At 38.4% G+C, this 22,889-nt stretch overlaps 1 long non-coding RNA gene across 1 annotated transcript in view; it reads left to right on the top strand.

Annotated features, from left to right (window-relative positions):
- The first annotated feature begins 9,147 nt into the window (after positions 1 to 9,147).
- Positions 9,148 to 22,889, top strand: part of LOC123573043 (uncharacterized) — a 34,414-nt gene continuing 20,672 nt past the window's right edge. Inside the window, exon 1 of the long non-coding RNA XR_006697774.2 lies at positions 9,148 to 9,425. This is a non-coding gene — a long non-coding RNA (uncharacterized lncRNA). The remainder of the gene's footprint in view (positions 9,426 to 22,889) is intronic.

The following is a 22,889-nucleotide window of genomic DNA, read 5'->3' as shown; positions in this document are numbered from 1 at the left end:
AGCACAGTAGGCAGTACATCAGTCTCATAAACTAATAAAATATTTTGCTCTATAATACATTTGAGGTGTTTTCTATATCAAGAATTTGCCTCACACTGACAAAATAATTGTGCAACATATATTCGTTGAAAATCTGTAAAAGACAGGACACTGGGCTGGGCTTTATGAGAGCACAACAGAAATGAAATTAGAAAAGTTGGGGAGAAATGTTTTTAAAAACTTTCCCTCCAATTCCCACATCTCCCGTGAAATAGGTTGGAAAAATATTTTTCTTCCTTGCTTATATGGCACCTGATTACCAAAAATTAAAAATTTCTGGAAAAAAATCACATTTTATATAACCTACTTTTGTTCTTCAAACTAAAAAAATCATTTTAGATTTGCTTTAAAATTACTAAAACTTATATTTTGTATGTATTCCAACTTTCTTAAATGGTCAAGGATCTTTAAAACATTTATTTCCTGCTTCTAGAATTTCAAAAAATCTTGTCTTACTCTTAGACTTACTCAATATGCATATATATGAGAGCATTTAAAGCAAATATTTGACAAATTAATGATGTTTTAGAGCATCTCCAGTTCATTACCTTTTACTCCAAGAATGTCAAGTTCTTGAAAGCAGAAATTTTCATCTGTTTTGTTTCCTGCTATATCTCCAAGGCCTGGAACAGTGAATGCACAGCACATAGTAGGTGCTCAGTAAATTATGTGTTAATGGAAGGGATGACTGCTCACTTTGGCAGAACAGGGTTGGGATTTTGCTAACATTTTTACTCTCACTATCCTGCCGTCACATGTAGTTGAATGTGGAGTGGATACTCTTTCCTGCTGATATAATGATTCCGACTTTCAACTCCTGCAAAAGATTTATATTTGGCTTTAAATAGAAATAAGTGTGAAAATATTCTCAAAGGCCTGAACTCAAAAGGAAGAAAAAAAAACCCTTTCCCAACCTGTTATTTACCTTAATCTTCTTTAGAGTGAGTCTTTGCGCTCCTCAGTCCCTTAAGCACTTTCTAAAGATGAACTAGATCAGATTCAGGAAGATGAAAGGAAGTCAAAGCCTCAGATTAAAAAACTAGCTAACGCCCAAATCGTGGCGCTGGGCTGCAGTGTGTACATGCAGGATAACAGCAAGTTACTCTTAAGAAGCTAAAAGACGTTTGCTTGTTGGGTCTTATTGTGGCTTTCTTTCCTCCTTTGTTCCTTCCCTCTCCTCCCTTACTTTTCTTTCATCCCCCCTTCTTTTCTTCCTCTTTTCAATCTTTCATCCTGATCTCAGGGCTTTCTAAGAAAATTAGAACCTTTTGGGCAGGGCATTTCTTCCCATATGTTGTATTCCACTGTAAGACACACACATAGAAATCAGTACTGGATTACTTTTCTCTGGAATTTACTTTTAGAAAAAAAAGAATGATTTTTTGTTAAAAGGCTAATGTCAGGATTTTTTTCCTCCAAAAACAACTTTCAAATTTATCTTTGGAGTGATACACGCTTAGGCCAAAAAAATCTATCTTTTCCTTTCTTCTATAACCATATCTACACTTCCTGAACAGCAAGAATTAGTTTTCATAATTTGGAAATACAAATTTATATAGTTCTTCAACAGTTTACAAATATCCCATTTTAATCCTCACAATAACCCTATACAATTATAACTCAATACAAGGAAAGAAAATATAGTTACTACCCCATAGAGAAGTCTCTGCATTTCGCTCATATTTATTAAAGCAAAATGCATCTTGAAAATCACATCTGATGTTCATTGAAATTTCTGAGGCAGTTAGATGTGGGTATAACTAGGGAATGTGCTTTCTTTGAATTCTGTAGCTCTTCTACTTATTTCTTTATATTCTTTTTATTTCTTAACCATATGTTTTTGTATTGTATTAATGAAAAACTGTGGGATCCCTTGCTGGGGGGATTAGACTTGAGGGAACTTGTTCTGTGTTTAGGGAGGGAGAGGGAATGTTTTCTGCCTCATCTTTCTATTGTGCCATCACGTTTCTCGGTGCCAATTCTGGGAAGGGTATGAATTGGTCATAATTGTTTCTATTATAACAAGAATACACTTTCTTTATTACCAACAATATTTTTATTTGTTTAAATGTGGCAAGGTTTATGTTATTTGATCGTGTTAAATTTAATGAATATTATTATGCCTTGAGAAACAAATTTTAGCAAAATGTATAGAAACTATTTCTAAATTCTTTAAATATAAAATGTCAATGAGAATCCGCTCAGTGCTGAGACACAAGGTGAGTACTTAAATGAGGTTGAAAAACTTTCAGTTCTTTTTGGAGGGTTATGATTGTATTTAAATTCTTGTGATCCCTCAAGTAGTTCCTTCTGCTGTTCTTCCTTATTTTTCTCTGTCCTTACCTCTCCTTTTCAGGGTAATTTGAGAAGGCGAGTAAAGGAAAAGAAACATTATTCTAATTCTTCACTAAAATTCCATCCACATTTCACTCCCTACTAATCTCCCAAAGAGAACAGCATTAGCTCAGTCCCTGTTTTCACCAGGACATCTCTATGATGCTATTTGACCTCTTGCTTTCCAGATGTCATTGGAAGTGAAACCATATGTGGTTTTCTAATGACTCAGATTCAGCCCCTCTTACATGAGAAGTCAGCCTGAGCAGCATGGAGGCCCGTATCCCTCATAAGAAAAGGAACATGAGATAAAACTCAGTCACTCCCCTGCTTCGCCCAAGAAGAAAGGGAGGGGAGTTGCGCCACATCTTGTGGGGTGGCAAAATGTTTCTCCTCCAGGATAAACATTGCGCATCCTCTTTCTCAGGGCCAGCAGCCTCCGTTGTTTGTTGTTGCTGTTGTTTGTGTTTAACATAGCCAGCTACAAGCTTCTGCTGACAGCAAGAGCTTCCAGGGAGGCTGTGGAATTTTCAGTACTGCGAAGACACTGGCCTGTGAGATCCTGAGATCTGGTTTACAGTAAAGCCCCATATTCTTCTATTTATTCTTTTACTCTTTAGAAAGTTCGTACCAAAGCAGCTAGCTCACTGCTTGGTTTTTAAAAAAAAAAACTTTTTTAAACACCAGTCTCTCACATCTCCACAGTTTCTTTTGTGCTTTTAGCCCCTCATTAGTCTCACTACCTGGTCAAATCACAGGCACTTCCTTCTATTCTTTCTCCTTGATGGAATGTTTCAAAGTCATTACTCCTTTGTCTTTGTGTTTTCCCACCATTTTCGTTTCTACTGTTTTTCAAAGTGACTTTATTTTTTGTAGATATAGGGTCTTGCTATGTTGCCCAGGCTGGTCTCAAACTCTTGGCCTCAAGTGATCCTCCCACCTCAGCCTCCTAAAGTGCTGACATTACAGGGGTGAGCCACCACAACCTGCCAGGAGTGACTTTTTACTTTTTAGTCTATCGTTTACAATGGTTTTTATGATTATATTAATTACTCACCTTCCCTTTTTCTCTGCATAGCTCAACACTGATCAATGATGGTGGTCTTCAGCCCTTATTATGGTTCCACCAGCCTTTGACTGTTTTTTCCTTGGCTTTTCAATTACACATGGGACTCAAGGCCTAAGCTGACTCTCATCTCATCTTCCCAAAGTCAAAGTTGCTGCAAGATCTTGCTAATAAAACATTGGCTAGGCAATGCGCTATCACGCAGTGTCATCTTTTTATTTAGCACAACTTGGCTTTTCTAGCCATTTTGTTGTTTTAGTGCTTCCAGATTAGCTGTCTCTTTGAAAGAGATCTTTCCTGACTTCCCCAAAGAAACAAAACAGTGTTCTAGGAAAAGCAGTGTGAAAACTCATGTTCTGATTTCACTCCTCAATGATTCATTGAGTGTACCGCCATGTTAGAGGCATAAGGATGTTGCTGAATGATCTTCAGAGACTGGATTCTCTTGCTGAGGAAATTCTCGTGTCAAAGTAACAGAAGATACAATGATCTGTTTAGTTCATAAACTCATTTGTTCCCCCCACTCTTTCAAGACAACTCATGAAAATATTGGACAACATTTCATCCCATAATACATTATATCCCACCACACCACCCAACACCACAAACCCATCTTAATGTGGGGATTCTCTTGAATCATGAAGAGTTCCACAAAGTAAACGGGCAGGTTCCTATGACCCATGTCTATCAGGTAGACTTTTTAAGACAAGGAGCCAACCAATATTCTTTCCCTCCACCTTCTTTCTTAAAGTGAGAACTAATCCTCTCTGGGCCACCTGGCCCATGTTGAATGATCCTCTGAGAAAAGTTGACCCTTTTCACAAGATGTCAAACCAGGAGTGCTTAGATGATAAACTGGAGTGGGAAGTATAATAGGAAGAGAGCTTTCACAGAAATTGGAGGGATTTCCATTATTAAGAGGTGAAATACCCTGTTTTGTCTCTGGTTTAAATTTCAGTTTACTGCCAAAGGTCACATGATGCAACAAGTCGTGCAGGCAGTCTTAAAGTTGCCCAAGGGACAGAGCTTATTCTCTATGAAGTGATGTCCAGGCAAAATGCCCTTTAGAAGTTTGTGGTTTCCACAGCAAGAGGCTGAATTGTGTTGCTGTCTGTAATTCCAGCTCATAAAAGCATGCAAAAAGATTATCCAAATCCTAGAGTTAAGGAACTATATTAAAGACAGATTTCCTTTGAACATCAGTGGCCAAAATGATGGAGAAGATGAGAGAAGACAGAGGTGGAGAAGAATCAAAATTTCTATCTACACATTATGTGTCTTTAAGATTAAATCATTATTGTTATTCCATTCTACTTTTGTACTCAGCAGATAACTTTTGATCATGTCTGCAAAGAGACCAAAACCTGAAACCTGAAATATGGCAAATTAGCTAAGAACCAGATATTCCTGTTACTATACAAATCATTCTGATATTGTCATTGTCTGATATTTTCACTAGAGTGTCGAGACACTCTTCAACTGGAGCCAGTACAAAATCTTTGGTTGTTTGGTAACACCTATTATAGTTCTAATTGGAAATATCCTTCAACATAGTATTTTCACCTTTGAGAATTTGCCCTAAGTATAAGTATACTTACAATATTGAAATAACATATGTTCAAGATTACTCATAAGTGAAAAATACAAAATATATTCTGATATATCTATTTAAAGAAATAGCATACAGCTGCAAAAAATGGCAAAATGTATCACTTATTAGTGTGAAAAAATTTCATATTGGTAAATGAAAAATGTCAAAGGAAAGAACTGAGTATAGTATAGTACGTTTAAGAGAGGGAGGGAGGGAAGGAGGGAAGAAGGCAAGCAGGGAGGAAGGAAGGAAGGAAGGAAGGGAAAATAAGAAAGGAGGGAAGGGAAAGAAAAAAGGAAATCAATCAAAGGAAGGAGGGAGGAATGAATGGAGAGAAAAAGGAAGAAGGGAAGGAAGGGGGAGAAAATGAAGGGATAAAAGAATAACATTTACTTGTATAATCAGTAAATATCTCCGGAAGACTTGTCTCTTGGGATAGCAACTGTCAGCTGGGGTCATGTACTTTGTAGCTTTTAAATATTTTGAAATGTTTTGTACCTTAAAACAATGTTAAGCCAAGTGAATATATTACTTGTTTTAATATAAACATGAGAAAGTTGCCCTACTTCCCTGTTTCCCATTAAGGAGCTGGAAATGGGCTGTGGCATTTAGTCTAATACAGAATAAAGCAAGAATATGAAAATGGCTATTTTTTACTTTCATCTTGATAATTAGACTGTCTTTTTTTTTCTTTCTTTTTTTTTTTTTTTTTTTACAAGGTCTCACTGTGTTGCTCAGGCTGAATTCTCCTACTTCAGCCTCCCCAGTAACTGGACGTAGCCACCACACTGGCTCACGCTGCCATTTGTCATGCAGTGGAATAGGTGGAGTAGGGGGTATGGGCATTTGAAAATGTGTTTGAAGAAGCAGCTTCAAATGTCCTTCCCTTTGTTTTGTGTGAGTGGTAAATAGTACAGGCAGTCAATCAGCAAAGATACTAATAAGCTGAAGAAGTGACAGTAAAGAAGAAGTAAACAGCAGATTAGTGGTTTAAAAATTCTTATAAGAGGTAATCATGTAAAACTTGAAGCTTAGACAGTCTGAAAATAAGGCACATATCTGCATCTATGTGCAACTGAGTATAAATTGAATCAACTTCTCCTGTAGTTCTTTTTTTAATATGCCTATGATGCCATGCAGCACTGTGATATCTTTATCTATCTACACATTTTTCTGCAATGTGAAACCCTGGAAGGCAAGATCGCCATTCTGGTCCCTTGTAGATATCAGTGCTGAGCTCAGCTTCTGATGCATGGCAGTCAATTAATAAATGATTGTTGCCTGAATAACTGAGCCCCAAAACGATATTACAAGTTTAATATCAGTGAAGGATTTAATGCTTTCGAACATGAAGATACCAGAGTAAGTGTTTACAGTATTCTTCCACTAAATTCCTTTTACGAAGGCAACTATGTGTTTCTAAGAAGTAAAAATGTCTAACACTATAGCAAGATTTATTTATGTACTTGGTAGCAAGTATATTTTAAAATGCAAATATTTGATCTGTATAAGCAGTAAAAAACATGTAAGCTTGATGAGTTCTTTGCTTTAAATTTCAGCAATTGAAATTGAACATGAACATGTTGCCATTTATTTGTCAACTGATATCACTTTACACTTTATTTGACACACTTACTGAAATGATTTAACAAATATAGAAAGAAAAGAGAGTTACCAGAGACAATGCTAGTAGTCATACTCTTTCTATAGTATAGCGGCTGTGTTCTCAATGTTTTTATTGTACGTTTAACTCAAAAACCACAGAAGAGTTTTTCTGATCGACTAAATTTATAGTTTAAGAAAAGGAAAATATGAAAAACCGTCTATACTCTTCTGTTTTTGGTAATTGGGTATAATCTCAAACATAAATTAGCATTTGAGGCTTCATTAAATGAATATCTCTTTCTTAATTTAGCTGGTCTAAAAGTTTAGTTCTTTAAATTGAAAGTTTGAATTTAAAAAATATATATATAAAGTCAGGAGTGATTGTTTGAGTATGGGTTTTTTCCCCTATCTTATTCTTTCTTCCTTTTCTTGTCTTTTAAGACAAAATAGTCTTTTCTATTCCTGGTCTTTTAGAGTTGCTGATTTTTGTATAACCCAGAGATGGATTTAAATGTAGACTGTATGAACTTCATTCCTGAGGGAGGGCTTATGATTTTGTGAGAAATGCCCCCGGAAAGGGGCCAGGGAGACTGATGGAGAAGAGTTTGGGAGGCAAGAATGGCTTTCCGTGTGTGCTTTGCAGCCAGACTGCCTAAGTTCCTCTAGTCACGTGGCCCTGGACAAGTTCTTCAACCTCTCTAGACTTAATTTAAAACTTCATAAAATGAGGAAAGGGCTATGTGTCTTCCATTCTAAGACATTGTTAATTGTAAATGCACCATTAATTTATATTTAACTAAGAAAGCAGAATTCAATGACTCCTCTGTTTTGGAGGATGCATCCTAGTTTCAGAGATGTCAGCATGTGTGTGGGGTGCATATTAGATCCCTAAAATGTAGTAAAGATACGTACCTCGTAGAATTGTGAGGATTAAATGATCGAATAAATGTGAAGAGTTAGCACACCTCAGAGTGAAATAAGTGCCCAATTACTATTAACTACTGTTATTATTATCCTAAACTTGATTCATGATTTGTCTTTAAAGTAGAGTCTGACTGGACTGAAAGCAATCTGGAGCACTAGCAAGGGGCAGAAGGAGATTGAAATGTAAAACACATAGAATGGAGACCGATTTCATCTCTCTTGAGTCTAAGCTCATTTGTAGCCATATATGTATCCATTCATAGATGGTTATGGAGATAGTCACAAGGTTTAAACTATAGAGTAATTCTTATACTGAAGTTCTACCAGTGTTGATGCTATTGCTGCAAATGGGGATTTTTTCCTTCTCACTTGTCATTTCCTAAAGAGTTACTTAAATGTCCGTAATGGTGACAGAAAATCAAATTTTAAACATTATTGTGATTTTTATATAGGCTCAAAGTTATATAGAAACAAAACATATAAGAGAATGAAGTTAATCTAGGTAAAAGCATTATAAAATAACCAAATAATTGCAACAGAAAATAATAACAAGCCCCATTATACCGCCATAGTTTTGTGCTTGATTAAAATAAAACAAATCTGTGAATTAATGGAGTTAGTTTTCTTGAACAGCTCATGCTTTTTTTGTTGTTTTTTTGACACAGCAATTTTGTGGGGCTTTAAAATTTTTTATTGATACATAATAGATGTACATATTTTGGAAGTACATGCTTTAACTTAATAAATTCATGTGATTTATAAAGATCAAATCAGTGTAACTGGGATACCCATCACCTTAAATGTTTGTCTTTTCTTTATTGAGTAGGTTATACTTTTCATTTTTTCAAAAACTCCTCAGGTTCAAAGTGCTTAATACATATATCAGTAAGGACAAAGGTATATTTATCATATTTATGTTATTTTAATCAAACATAAAATGTTGCATAAATTACTTTTTTCATATAATGATATTAAAAAAATAAATAATGAAGTCCCAAGGTTCCTGGGATTCAGAGCACTTTGCATTCAAGTTCTGCTACCTGATTATGCTATTTAATCTTTCTTAAGTTTGCTTCTTTAGCCCTCTCTATCGCAAACTTTAGAATTCAAGAACTTAAAGTGAGAAAATATGATTTATCTGAATAAATGGCCCAGGGCCAGGTTTATGTAAGAACGTATTTCATGTTTTTGTCCAAATAAGGTCTCGGGCTTTGAAACTTCCTTTGGTAAAGATGAGTGCTATTTATTTCAGCTAAGAAAATTCTTCCCCATTTATCCAGTGTCCGTGAGGGTGTCATGTGTGTGCGATGCTTTAAGAATCCTAGCTCAGGAACAGAAGTTAACACTCCACACCCCATGCTTACTTGCCAAATACACTGTTTTGTTTTATTCCAAGTTGAAACATTTCCCAGTGGTCTCAAAGTTATTTCTACTGACATTTTTGAGATGGCTTGCTTTCTGCCCATTTTGCTGTCATCTGGGGGTTAAGGTCCATGCTTGGCATTTTTCTTCCTCTTAAAGCCACGTAGCAGTTTCAAGGGTAGATGATGTTCTCTTTTATTTGGTACCATTGGCTTTAGGGAAGCCCGAAGGACCATCAGCTCCATCAGAGTCACACGCAGAGGGTTCTGCTCCTGCCTTTGGAAGTTGGCTTCCTGAGCTGCTGAACGAGCCAGTCCTGCTGACCTACTCTCAGATATCACAGGCACCGGCTGTGTCTGACAGAGACCTTTCTGCAAGTACACATGCAGGTCTGCTCTGTAAAGACTTTATCATTTGCAGATTATTGCCCAGAGTGGCTACGAGCTGTGGTGTGATCCTGTCACAGAGAGAGCCGGGTCGCGTTTTCAGAACAGCAGGAAACAGGTACACCTGTAAACTTATACTTACCACATATCAAAAGAAAAAGAAAAATCCATGCTGTTCCATGAAAACCAGGCTCCTATAAACTTAGTCACTGATCTGTGAAGTAAATAATCTGATGGTAATGCATCAGTTGATGCTTCGGCCTGGGTTTTTAGGCACCAATGAAAGCCAGGGCAAAGAATTTTTAATTTACCGTTATTTCCCTTGATAGTTCAACAAAGTTCTTACGCTAGGAAGTTTTATAAAACTACTTTCTGAGTGTCCTTTGACATTTCCCTGATGATACAAAAAGTCAAATTTAAGAGCTCAAATATCAATATTGACAGAAATATGATTATTTAAATAAGAACACAAATAGTAAAATAATTTTATATGATACTCCTATATATTAGTATTTTTAAAACTCTTTGGAGCAGAGATGAACTTAACATGTGGTAAGTATTAGACATTAAAACATTAGACATCACCCACAAGTTGCTTTGGGCTTTCTCCTTTTATATCCTAGTCATTTAAAAAACTTAAGAGTTTGTGGTCATCCAAATTTCCTTATAGCTTTAAACTAGGAAAATGCTTATGCTTCATACAAAGCAGACTTCTTCCTCATTTTCATATGGAGTTGCAAGAAGACTTTCCTCTTAGGTACTTAGAAACTTCTTGAATATTATTTGAATTTATTTTTAAAAATTCTTTCATAACTTTAGATTTTATTTGGTTTTTTTTCATCTTTTCCTCTCACCTCCACTGTATTTAGCGATCTAGTTTTTAAAATATGTACAAAATATCAAACCTGCAAACATACTACCAAACCAGACCAAACAATTATCCATGACGGATGATTTTCCTTATATAATTTCTCCCTTATTTTTTCATTCTCTAATTTGTCTGTCTTTCCTTGCTTATTAGTTATCTTCTCTTTTCTCTTAATAATAGTGTTTTGATTCTATTATTTAGTTTTTCTAAGAATGTTTATGGTGTCAATCTTCTTCCTAAACCATTATCTTTGGTGGGTAAATCACCATTCTTTGATATTCTAGTTCTAGAGGCTTCTCATTATGTTTTAACATAACCTATACCCTCGTCCATGCCATTCAAACATTTCTGTATTCCCCATGATTCTTCTCCCCAAAACTCTTACCATATATAACCCTGCTAGTCTCGGGGGCTGTGTGTTTTGTTCTTTGATTTATAATCATTAGTCCTCCTTCTGATTTCAATTTTCTCAGGATATCTATTGGGATATTTCCTATTTTCTTAGGACTTCTCAGAATGTATTTAGCATTTTTCTCTTTCAAATTCAAGTTTATTTACATAATTTTCCTTCAAGGTAGCTAGCTGCCTGGGTTATTTTCCATATTTTGGTTTCAATAGCCAGCTATTCATCTGTCTGCCAATGTTATTTCACCACCTTTCCCATTTTTTTTTCCCCTTTAGAGGAGAATCAACTCTTTCATCAACATTCCCAGTGAGAAAGTTGAAACACCTCTTTTCACAATGTCCTTTCCCCCTAATTGATATGGTAGCAAGAACAATAACTCAAAGTCCTTCTAAAGGAAAACTCGGAACCCATTATCTACAGCCTTTTGCTTCCCTAAGGGGAAAATCATTAGGATTCTTCAAAATCTATTCACCCTACCTGTCCAGCAGGCAATAAAACTTCTCAAGATGCCACACTTGAAACTAAAGATAAACTTGTACATATAACCATAAGCATATAGATAAATGAGAAAGAATTTAAATAGAAAAAAGAAAAAATGTAAAACCTTATCTAAACAAGACTTGCCATGTGATTGGCAGGCAGAATATTGTTTTCATGAAGTCTTTTTTTTAACGTGAATCTGTATAGACCACAAGTATTTTCTTTATCACTTGAGATTTAATAGCATACTTTGAAAAAATGTTTTTAGTTCTGACACAGATTTTGTATGAGAATAATAACAATAAAGGAAAATTATACTATGAAAAGTGAAACCTTTTGTCTAAATACTAAAAGACATTCAAAATAATTTACCCTTGCAAATTTTTAAATTTTTTACAGTCTTTTGATATACTATCTCACAAATTTCCCTAACAACTTTGTGATGGAATGGGGGTCGTTATTATCATCCTCCAAACGTTTTAAATAATACAAGAAGCGAAAACCCTATAGGACTTGTCATGCATCACAAAGGAATTTGAGCTGGAACCTGAACAAGTTCTGCTGCAAGTAAAGCCAAGGCTCTCTTCACTCTGGGACTGGGGTAGGATGCTGGCCTTTTCGTTCTTATTCCAGTTTTAAATCGGCATTTCCAGGTGCAAATTCTTTCTTTTCCCCTAACTAGCTATTTATACTTTGGAAGAGAACTTCACCTCTCTCTGTTTCACTTTCTTCCCTCATAAAATTAGCAGGTGCTTCTCAGTGGTTTCTCTGTTCCTTTTGGCCTTTGGCATCTCAAATGCAATACAACAAATGTTTGTCTCTGAATACCAATAACTTTTATCATTTGGCCTCGGTTCTATTTTTGCGATTAATTACTCATCTCATGCCCATATCAGATTCTATTTTACTTTATTCCATTTCTTTTCCTGACCTCGGTTCTTGCTTGGAATACATGTTAAGGTTTACTTCCACAAATATGTATTGAACTACATACATAGTAGCTACCTCAGATGATGTGCTACATACCAAGGTGACAGATCTGAACAAGGAGCATTTCTCCCCATCAAGTTGAGACAACTATCCAGGTATGCAGCACATCAGCTCTGCTTTCCCCTCCACTTTTCTGCTGGTCCCCAGCTGAGAGAGCCTGCATTTCCTCTCATCATACTCCTCTTTCCATAGCTTAGCAAGCTCAATAGACCCCTTATTTATTTATTTATTTATTTATTTATTTATTTATTTGAGATGGGGTCTTGCTCTTTTGCCCAGGCTGAAGTACAGTGGTGTGATCATGGTTCACTGCAGCCTTGAACCCCTGGCTCCAGCCATCCTCCCTCCTAGGCCTCCTTAAGAGCTGGGGTTACAGGCTTATGCCACCTTGCCCAGCTAGGCCCCCTTAAATTCACCCTCAAGCACAATCCTTCTCATCAGGGTATCTGCCCCACTGCTTTTTATTATTTTTTCCCTTCTCTCACACGTTCTTCCCCATTTTCACTTCAGGATGTCTTCCCTGTTCAACTGTTGATTCACAGTTTCTATCACTCCCAGCTTGCTGAGCCAAACCGCCTTTTTGCCTGAGTAGTAAATGTTTGTACTGAGTCCAGGAGGAATGGATAATTGCTTATAAAAGTGAGGAAATGGGGAAAGTAGATGTCACAGCAATGCCAACCTTCTTGTTTTGTTTTTGTAGAGATGGGGATCTTGCTCTGTTGTCCAGGCTGATCTCCAATTCTTGACCTTAAGCTATCATCTCACTTTGGCCTCCCAAAGTGCTGTGGTTACAGACATGAGCCACTGTGCCTGGCCCCAATTTTCTTTTTGTTATCTGACTGCCATGGCAGTGCAGTGTGGAGAATGAGCAGTTTCATATCAGAACTAGAATTCCTCCATGGAAAGTGCTCCCAAGAGAACTGGACTTCTGAGGATGTGAGTTCAAGTCTCAGCTCTGAGATTTTCTTCACTAATGACCTTGGGGCAAATAACTTCTTAACATTTCTGTAACATAGGAGTGTTAAAAGCATACAAGTTGAATTGCTTGTTGAGGTGTGGCTCAAACAAGCTATTTTACATGGAAGTGCTTTGTGAGGGGAGCTAAAGGTATTAGTCTCTGAAAGCAGCATGGGGGTGCTGAGTATCTGGAAGATGGGGAAAGGAGCAAGAGGTAGGAGAGAGATTCCGAAAGGGAGGTAAAAGAAGCACAAAGACCAATTCTGCATATTCTGTAGTTTTGCACAGGAGCTCCCTGTAGCCCACAACCACAGAAGCTGCTGCCTTAGCTCCTGCTGCCTGAAATAAAACATCCTGACTCACTGAAAGGCAGCAAGTTGCCCAGATCAGACAGATTCAAGGAAAGGGGACTTGCAGCAACATCATCTTAATTCATGTTCACAATAGGGGAGAATTTTCCTTCTTCAACCCTGTCCAGTGTTCTCTTCCAATTCCATCTCCTGTAGTGAAAATAAAAGAAAAAGAAAAGGGAGTCGTAGTTCTATATCCCCATGTTCTGTCTCTCCTTCTCATGAAGTTTATATTTGTCCATTTTCACATTGCTATGAAGAACACCACGTGAGATGGGGTAAATTATAAAGAAAGGGAGTTTAATTGATTCACAGTTCTACATGGCTGGGGAGGCCTCAAGAAACTTACAATGATGGTGGAAGGGGAAGCAGGTACGTCTTACATGGTGGCAGGCTAGAGAGAGCGAATATAAAGGAGGAACTGTCGAACACTCATAAAACCATCAAGTCTTGTGAGAACTCACTATCACAAGAACGGCATGGAGGAAACCACCTCCACGATCCAATCACCGCCCACCTAGTCCCTCCCTTAACACCTAGAGGTTATAATTGGAGATGAGATTCTGGTGGACACAGAGCTAAACCGTATTAAAGTTGTACATGGGGAGTCCTTTTCAAATAACCATCTTCAGAAGAAGCATCTGAGGGGAATGCAGTGGTTACATCATACCCCTTTGAATTTCTTTTACCTTTGGTCCCTTTCTTCCCGTTGATCTTCAGTGGTCATCCTAAAGAACTTCAGTGTAGTTGTCCTTTTATCCCCTTCTTGATTGTCTGATTCTCTCTACTGACTCAGCCGTTCCTTACCAGATGGGACTATTTACCTCACACTTTGTCTCTTTCACGTCCACTGAAATTTGATAGGTTTTCTCTCTCCATTCTAAAAACTTTTTTTGCCAAAGCATCTTTTCTAGCTTTTTTTTTTCCTTAAATTTTTTTTATTTAAACTTCAACCAACATAATGCTGTTTCGCCCTCCCCTGCCCCTGGCAACCATCATTGTACTCTCCGTTTCTGTGAGTTTAACGTTTTTAGATTCCACATATGAGTGAGATCATGCAATATTTGTCTTCTGTGCCTGGCTTATTTCACTTAGCATAATGTCCACCAGCTTCACCCACATGACCTACCACAGTTATATTTTTCTAACTAAAACAATCAAAAGTCTCACTCGTCCGATTTACATTTTGCAGCATTTCTTTAGCTTCTTGTGGCTGCAGTTTGATTTCTGAATAGTCTGGACACAGACAGTTTTTTATCTGTGACCTACTTGTAATAATAGTACTGCAAAATCAAGCCAGAAGTTCTCTTCTTTTTTTCCAGAAAAACTTTCCTAAGCCATCATCTGTTACTCTTCTCTTAAAACTGACCTCATAGGCTCTTTTCTGTCCATGGAAATGTCTGTCAGAATTACAGCAAGTGCCAGTATAACCAAAGTTTCTAGTTGTTATCTATGTATAGGTGTCACCTATCTCTTTTTCAGGTCTCACTTGTATTTTATAGAGTAGTGGAGTTTCTTTTTTCCTTCGTAGCACTAAATTAATCCATATTTCTCTTTGCTTATCTCTCTTTCCAGGGATTTTAGAGAAATCAACTTGTTCAGTAGCAGCCATTATTCAGCACCGACTGTATGCAAGGCACAGTTCTCTGTGTCGAGAATAGAGATGTACAGCATAGTATTGCCTTCTAGAAAATTATAACCTAGCTGAAGAATCAGATCCTGAATAAGCTATACGATACAAACAGAATACTTAATTGGAAATTCAGACTCCTGGGAACCATTTCATTCCAGTTCTGTCCCTAACTTAATTTTGAAAATTTAATGAAGGGTTTCTTCTATGTTCTGTGGAATCTAATCATCACCCCAGTAACAAGGATTTTTGAGACTGACTTGTGTTCAAAAGAATTAGGGTGCACCTGAGGGGTGTGGAAACCAGATTACAGTAAGGCTGTGCTTAAAAGGATAAATAATCTTAAATGAACTGCCAATGATCAATTGAATTATTATATAAGTCTTGTTTATTTTACTAGCTCCTGAAGGAACGTTTATAGTTTACTGACTAGTAGTAAATATATGTGTATATGAAAGAATCCTATGAAAATATATATGAATGTGTGCATTGTGTGTATGCTTATATTCACGTTGGAAAGTAATTAACAGGATTTTGTTCTTTAAAATGGATCGTTCAAAACACTAGCCTTCTCCCAGGGGTAGGAGTCACTGATATTTGGCCAAACGTCCCCTGGTTTATGTCGCAGAGGGCATCTGAGTATTGACGAAAATGGGAAATTGAGCATAAGGGCAGTCAAAAGGGACTGTCGGAGGTTAGAGAGCAGGTGAGGGTCAGAGCCAGGAATAGCCCACAGCAGGATTCCTGAGCGATAATCGGGCAGCCTGACCTCCTGCAGGGTCGCCCATGGAGACAATTGCAGGCGAGTTTATCAGTCCTCATGCCCTCCAGCCTCTCTTGAAAGAGGGGCTGTGGGCGGCAGGAGGAGGGCAGGACCCAAGGCCTGGAGTTACGTGAAGGCGATGGCTGCACTTCTTCTGCCTGGGCATCCCCACCCCGCGGGTGTGGTCAGCAGCAAAAGTCGGCCCTGGCTGTTCCTACGCCTTGACCGCGTACGTCCTGGTCAAGAATCGTCCGGGGGCCCTGTTGCTGGCTCTTTGCCTAAGAGCAGTGGGAGGTGCACAAGCCAGCCTGGTGGGAAGACAGGACAGACGTGCGCCTCCCTTTCAACCCTCGCTGCCCTATCAGTCACTGGGTGACAGACGCATTGTTCTCCCGAGAGGCCGGCAGCTGGACGGGGCGCGCCGGCCACCCACACTCTCAGTCGGTGCGAGGGGCTGCGCATCCCCCAGCGGCACAGCCGGGAGGGGGCCTAGGCTAAGTCCCGGGCGCTCCCTGAACGTTTAACAAGGCCGGCTAGGCGTGTCTGTCGGTGACGTGAATGAATGAAGCTGGCTGGCTGTGCGGGGAGGCCTTTATTTTTTTGCCAGGAGGCAGGAGCCTGGGAGCTGTCCCCGTGGAACAGGAAAGCCGCAAGAATGTCTGCAGGAGGGAGAAGCGAGTGCAGCTGCAGATAAAGCTCCAGCGCCTGTTAACAATTCTTGGGACAGGGCAGGGCTTGTCCTCTTCTTACCTGATACGGAAAGACAAAGACAACCCAACTGACTTTGGAAGGTTCATGTTACCTCGTTTGTCACTTTGCAAGGAAACAACTGGCCTCACAGCAATGGAATCTGCAGTTTCCTCCAGGCAGGAGCTTTTCAGTGTGACTCATGCTCACTTTTCCCGGGAGGGAAGGACCTCGAGTGAAGGAAATTTAATTAACTTTGTAAAATATGGACGCTTAAATTACATTAGGCAAACGCATTTCTAAATGCCTGCCGAAATTTCCTCTTCCAATCACTTAAAATAACACATGTCAAAAACTGAACTTAGTATTTTCTCTCCTCTCACTGATTTCTCTGCGCAACTTACTAACAAAAATATTACCATAGTCATCCGGATTTGCAGATCTGAGGTCCTCTTGCCTTTGCTCTCTACCCTGTCTGGCACATCCTACCTGCTACGAAATCCCTTCCTTTACTTCTTCACACCGTTTTTCACAGTGGTCTTTTCCTTTACGTTTTCATGGACACTGTCCTAGCTTAAGCAATGATATGTCTTCCCCTCACATACAATTGCCACGGGGAAGTCTGTTTTCTCTGGGTCCCCAAGGCCTCCTGTCCTCCAGTCCAGGGGACGTGTTGCTGCCATCTTGTCATACGCTGATCATCTCAATGATGTGGCAAGATTTTCTATTCTCTATAGCAAAATGTGCAACTCCTTCATCTGACATTCAAGGTTCTGCAAGACCTTTATTGACTAACTTTATTTGCCTTTTCTCTATTCAAACTTCTTGCTTCAGTCAAAATAACTACCAAAAATTCCCTGAAAATGCCTCATCATTTTTCTGCCTCTGTACGGTGTGCTCCATAAGACACCTTTCCCCTGTCTATTGAAATTGTATCCATCCTTCAAAGTCCAGGCCAAGTGTCCCTTTAACTATGAATACATTCCCAATCTCTCAGAGAAAAAGTTACATTTCTTCCCTAGAAATACCTAACACTTGCTTACATTGGTTAGGTACTTCTAGGGAAATTATTTCACGTGGTTAATAATTTCCGTCTATATATCTTATCTCTCCACATCTCCTCTGACATACCCTGAAAAAGGCAAATGAAATGATTAGTTGCTTGCTTAATTGATGCAGCCTTGAAAATACTCATGAAGTGCCTATGAAATCTCCAATAATGTTTGAAACTATTTGTTTATGAATGAGCTTAGAGCAAACTAGGGCACATTTTAAAGTGTCAAAGTAATTATCACATCTGTTCCCCAGCTCCTCTCAGTGTTGACCTTGGCTTTCTTCCTGCCACACCTACTTCTGACCAAGGGCATGCATTTGTGTAGTCCGTAGCCATGGAAAGACTAAGGAGATCAGCTAATATTGGAATACTGGGCTTAGTGGTGCAAGGCAGAAGACAAATGAACTAACCAAACACAAGTAACAAGGGTTTATGGTATGGTCTATAAGCAAAAACATTTAAATCTCAAAGTAGAAACATTTAGGGGTACTGAAAAGTCTCTTCAGCTATTAGATTTTTATTAATACAAGCAAAGTAAAAACACGAATGCCTCAATATGAAATGGCTGAACAAAATTTCCAAAGATTGATGTTCTCCCAGAAATGATCATTTTGGGTTAATTTGCTTACCTGAACTTAGAAATAAGACAAAATCTAGAAGTCTCTCTTCAAAATGTGTTGTAACCAGAAAGCTCTGCAAACCAATGTGGAACTAAATAGTATTTTTTTTCTGAGTTTAGACTGTCTGTGTGCTTTCTGGGCTAGAAGGTCAAACTTGAGTGATACGTGAAGGAGAGAGGAAGAAGCAGTGCTGCGCAGTGGCCATGGTGATAACCGTGGTCTCCGGGTCAAAGGTGATGGGAATACTCCATAGAGACGGGAGCTGTAAGTAAGGCTTTGCAGAAGAGGAGTGAGTGGTTTGACTAAAACAAATAGAGAAACATGCTCTGAGGGCATATCAGGTAGGTGTGCACTGCTAGAGATGAAGGCATGGCCTTGGGTGTGGGAAGAGATAAGAGAGATTAAGTAGAGTCGAGTCATTGAAAAATATTAGAATGGACACTTGGTTATTTTAATTTTACTGGAGCAGTAAATCATAAAACTTTCTGTAAAAAGACCTAATCACATTCAACCACATCCATTGATGACCATTAACAAAAGTGTGTGAAGAGATAGATGAACTAAACAGATATGCCAAAATTTAAGGAGATACCCCTGGTTCTTTGGAGACATGGAATTTTGTTTGAAGATTTAATTAGAAAAAAAAAATGCAATTTCAGTAAAATCAAATGTCAGAGCATTCTAGAAAATATCTTCATTTTGTGCCCCAGGATTGCTGCTGTTAACAGATGCGGGTGCCTACAAAGAGTTCTTCTGCATAAGCAAAGATATATATGTCTCTACCATTTGCATGCAAATAGAATCATACTATACATACTTCTCTGAAATTTGCTTTCACACTTTTAAAATATGAGAACAACTTTGTAAACTTGTACATAACAATTTTGCTGTCATTAAAGAAATGATAAAATGAAATTGTATTGAATGAATACTCTGTAGTTCATTTAATTGCAGATTAAGGTGGTACTTTTCTAGGTTTTGCTTTCCAACATTAGGAAAACAATTACAACTTGTATGTTCTTTTCAGTAACATCCATCAAATAGTACACTAAAAATAGGCCTTCATTCCTCTTAGAGGTTTTATTTTTTTCTTTCATGAATAAAAAATAAAAAGAATATAAAAATACATTTGAAGAACAGTTGAGACTAGTGCTAAACAGGTAAACATCAGTAGACATAAATAAGTTTATCATTTTTTAAAGTTAATTAACTTAGGAAAAGCTGATTTAGAAGTGGTAAGACCACTCCAGGATACACAAACATTCAAAATGTGTGAACTAATGGTGAGAAATTGTCATTTTTATCCAGTGAGTTTTCAAACAATTTACAGCACAGACAAAATTCGAAAGAAACTTATAAAAACCTAGTTATATAAGCTAAGCAGATGTAGCTGTCTGAAAATTAGTAGTGCTTTGCTTAATCAAAATTCTTTAAAAAGCATGGAAGATTAAGAACTGTCCCAGCAGTCACAAAAATGATCAAAACACCCTATAATTTTTATTAATAATGCAAGATGAACATAATACTTACTGGGGAAAATTATAAGTATGTGGAAAAACAGAAATTAGAATTATTAAATTTGACCAGCTTATCAGTTTACCAGCTGTGAAGTATCTCCTTAAATCAGAATAGCTCAGTGTGGTTGCCACGTGGACTGATTACAACTGCTACAGAGAAAACCTGACATACATCCCACTTACTACTGTTCTGGAGTAGCAAACCAGATGGTGAGCATCGTTTATATCTCAGATGTCCCAAAAGATGTAAATGTACAACCTTGTATTGCTAGAATAGGAGATAGGGGTGTGTACCACAAGGAAGCAAGGAGAGAGATATGATAAATTGATTCTTCTTCTTTTTATTTTTTATCTTCTTCTTTTTCTCCCCCTCCTCCTCTCCCTCCCTGTTCTCCTCTTTCTCCTCCTCCTTCTCCTCCTCCTTCTCCTCTTCCTCCTTCTTCTTCCTCTTCTTTCTCTTATACCCCCTCTCTCTGCCTCTCTCCCTTTGGAGAATAAGAGTATATATGAATTGTTCATTACTTTTTTTTTTTTCCTTTGAGTCAGTCTCTTTCTATCACCCAGGTTGGAGTACAGTGGCATGATCTTGGCTCACTGTAGCCTCCGCCTCCTGGGTTCAGTGATTCTCCTGCCTCAGCCTCCCAAGTAGCTGGAATTACAGGTCTGTGCTACCATGCCTGGCTAATTTTTGTATTTTTAGTAGAGATGGGGTTTCACCATGTTGGCCAGGCTGGTCTCGAACTCTTGACCTCAAGTGATCCACCCCCTCGGCCTCCCAAAGTGCTGGGATTACAGGCATGAGTCATGGGGTTCAGCCTGTTCATTATTGTTGATCCTTAAAATTAATAATTCCTTTTCAACATTTCTTTTTTAAAACTGTAACCACTTGTCATTTTAGTCATTTCTTTATCCTCGTTTTGTTTGGTCTCTACATCTCAGAATGTCTCCTTGCCAAGCCAGCCAAACCTAGAAATTTGGTTTCTTCAATCTGACTCCTATAAGAAAGGTTACAATACCGCTTCACCCCACCAGGCTGACTGCAATCCAAAAGACAGACAATAGCAAACGTTGATGATCATGTGTATAAACTCTCATCCATTGCTGATGGAAATGTAAAATTGTGCAGTGACTTTGGAAAACAGTTTGGCAATTTTTAAAATGTTGAACAAAAATTTACAAATGTTGAACAAAAATTTACAAATGACCACTCCTAAGTATCTACCCAAGATAAATAAAAACATGTTCTCATAAATACTCGTACACATGTTCATAGCAGCACTATTTATGGTCACCAAAAAGTGGAGTCAATTCAAATGCAAATAAACTGATAAATGGATAAACAACATGTAGTATGTCAATACAAAAGAATATTAGTTAGCAATAGAAAGAAACGAAGTACTCATACATGCAACTACATGGATGAACATGGGTGAAACTTAACAACATTATGCTGAGTGAAAGAAGTCAGATACAAACACACCCACTATATATATACACACACACATATATATATATGATTCTATTTATATGAAATGTCCCATAAAGGTAAATCCATATAGACAGAAAGTGGACTAAGGGTTGCCTGGAGCTGGGAATGGAGAGTGGTTGCTGATAGACAGAAGGGCTGTTTTGAGGGTGATGGAAATATTTTAAAATTGAATTGTGGTATTGGTTGCATAACTCTGTAAAACGGGAATTTATATTATGCAAATTATATCTCATGAAGCTGAATGAAAGAAAGAGAGAAAAAAATGACAGAAAGAGAAAGAAAGAAAGAAAAAGAGATAAAGAAAAGGAAGAGAGAAAGGAGGGAAGAAAGGAGGAAGGGAAGAAAGGCAGGAAGAAGGAGCAGCTTGAGTAAAACACCTCTCTAAGGTAGAGCGCGTCGCCTTATAAGCAGTATGTACGATGCACTTAACAACCACAAGTCTCCTATTTCTGGAAAAATGAGCAAGTTATGCACAGGGCTAAGGAAGTTCACAGGCTGAAAAGGGTGGAAAAAACAACCTTTCCTTTCATCTATTTTTGTAAAAGTAGCAGAAGCTATAAACGTCTTCTCTTTCCTGGGTTGATAATTTTATCCCTCATGACCTGTCTTTAGCCCCAGGGAAGGAAGTCATTTAATTGGAGCCCTGAGGATGGAGAGGTCCTTGTAGCTCTCTCACACTCTCCTTGTCAGCACACAGCCCCTCACTTGCTCCATCTTCTCTCACCTGCTTCCTGCGTTCATCGTGCCAATCAATGGCAAGAGAGGACAGAAGAATTAGTTGTTGGAGTGGAGACCCAACACCATGGGCTGACCCAGGGGTCTGGGAGCAGTTTATTTGTTTGCTACCATTTCCTCAGAGCTGACAGGCAGCCCTTTCTTCTGAAATCACTCTTGGGCCACCAGCATACTTTGACAGCAAATGTACACAGCTGGGAGGCGGCCAGACACGTCCTACATACTTACTACGCGTTGTCCTAGAAACAAATGAAGGGCTGTGTGGTTGTTTCGCTTCCTGGCAGTGCCCTGCCAAGATGCTGCTGCTGGGAACATGCTAAGTATATGCAAGGTCAGGACAGGGCCCATTCTCAAGCTAACAAAACCAGTAAAGAAGTAACATCTGAAAACTCTGGTGTCCTTAGAATTAAACACACTCACACTTGTTCAAGTCTATATAGGGACAAACTTGTTCTTTGTGACCAATCCTTGTGCACACTGAAAACCTCCAGTAGAATGCAATATACAGTTTATATGCTAACGATGTCACCTTTCAGCCAGAGCAGTGTTTTCTCTTGTGAAGAACAGTTTCCAAAAGGATGTATTTCTTTTTCACAGCAAGTCAAATATCGGACTACGTGTTTCGGAGGAATTGAGAGGTGGGGGATATCAGGCTTTTCCAGATAACTGACTGCTTACCTTCTCATCTTTTGAACCAAATATAGAGATTTATTTAAAGATGCAGATACTGGAAGCTCCATGAATGTAAATGAGCTCATTAGTAAGTGGGAACCTAACCTGTCACCCACCCCCAGGGGAGGACTGCCGAGTGACAGTCAGAGGCTTGAGAATGCCAGTACATTCAGAACAATCACAACATAGCAAGCAACATCCTAGAAGGCGGTATGCTTGATTTGCATAGAAACTGCATAGGGTGTGTGCCCAAGCCAGACTCTGAGGGCCACGTCAGCCATCCTGGAGGAAGGAGCATGGGATACAGACGTACTCAAGTGACTCCAGTCTGTAGAAGAAGCACCTTTATTTGCTCTACATACTC

This window comes from Macaca fascicularis, chromosome 4 (genome assembly GCF_037993035.2).
Source record: "Macaca fascicularis isolate 582-1 chromosome 4, T2T-MFA8v1.1".
Taxonomy (NCBI): Eukaryota; Metazoa; Chordata; class Mammalia; order Primates; family Cercopithecidae; genus Macaca; species Macaca fascicularis.
This window is presented reverse-complemented; position numbering and strand designations above follow the sequence as displayed.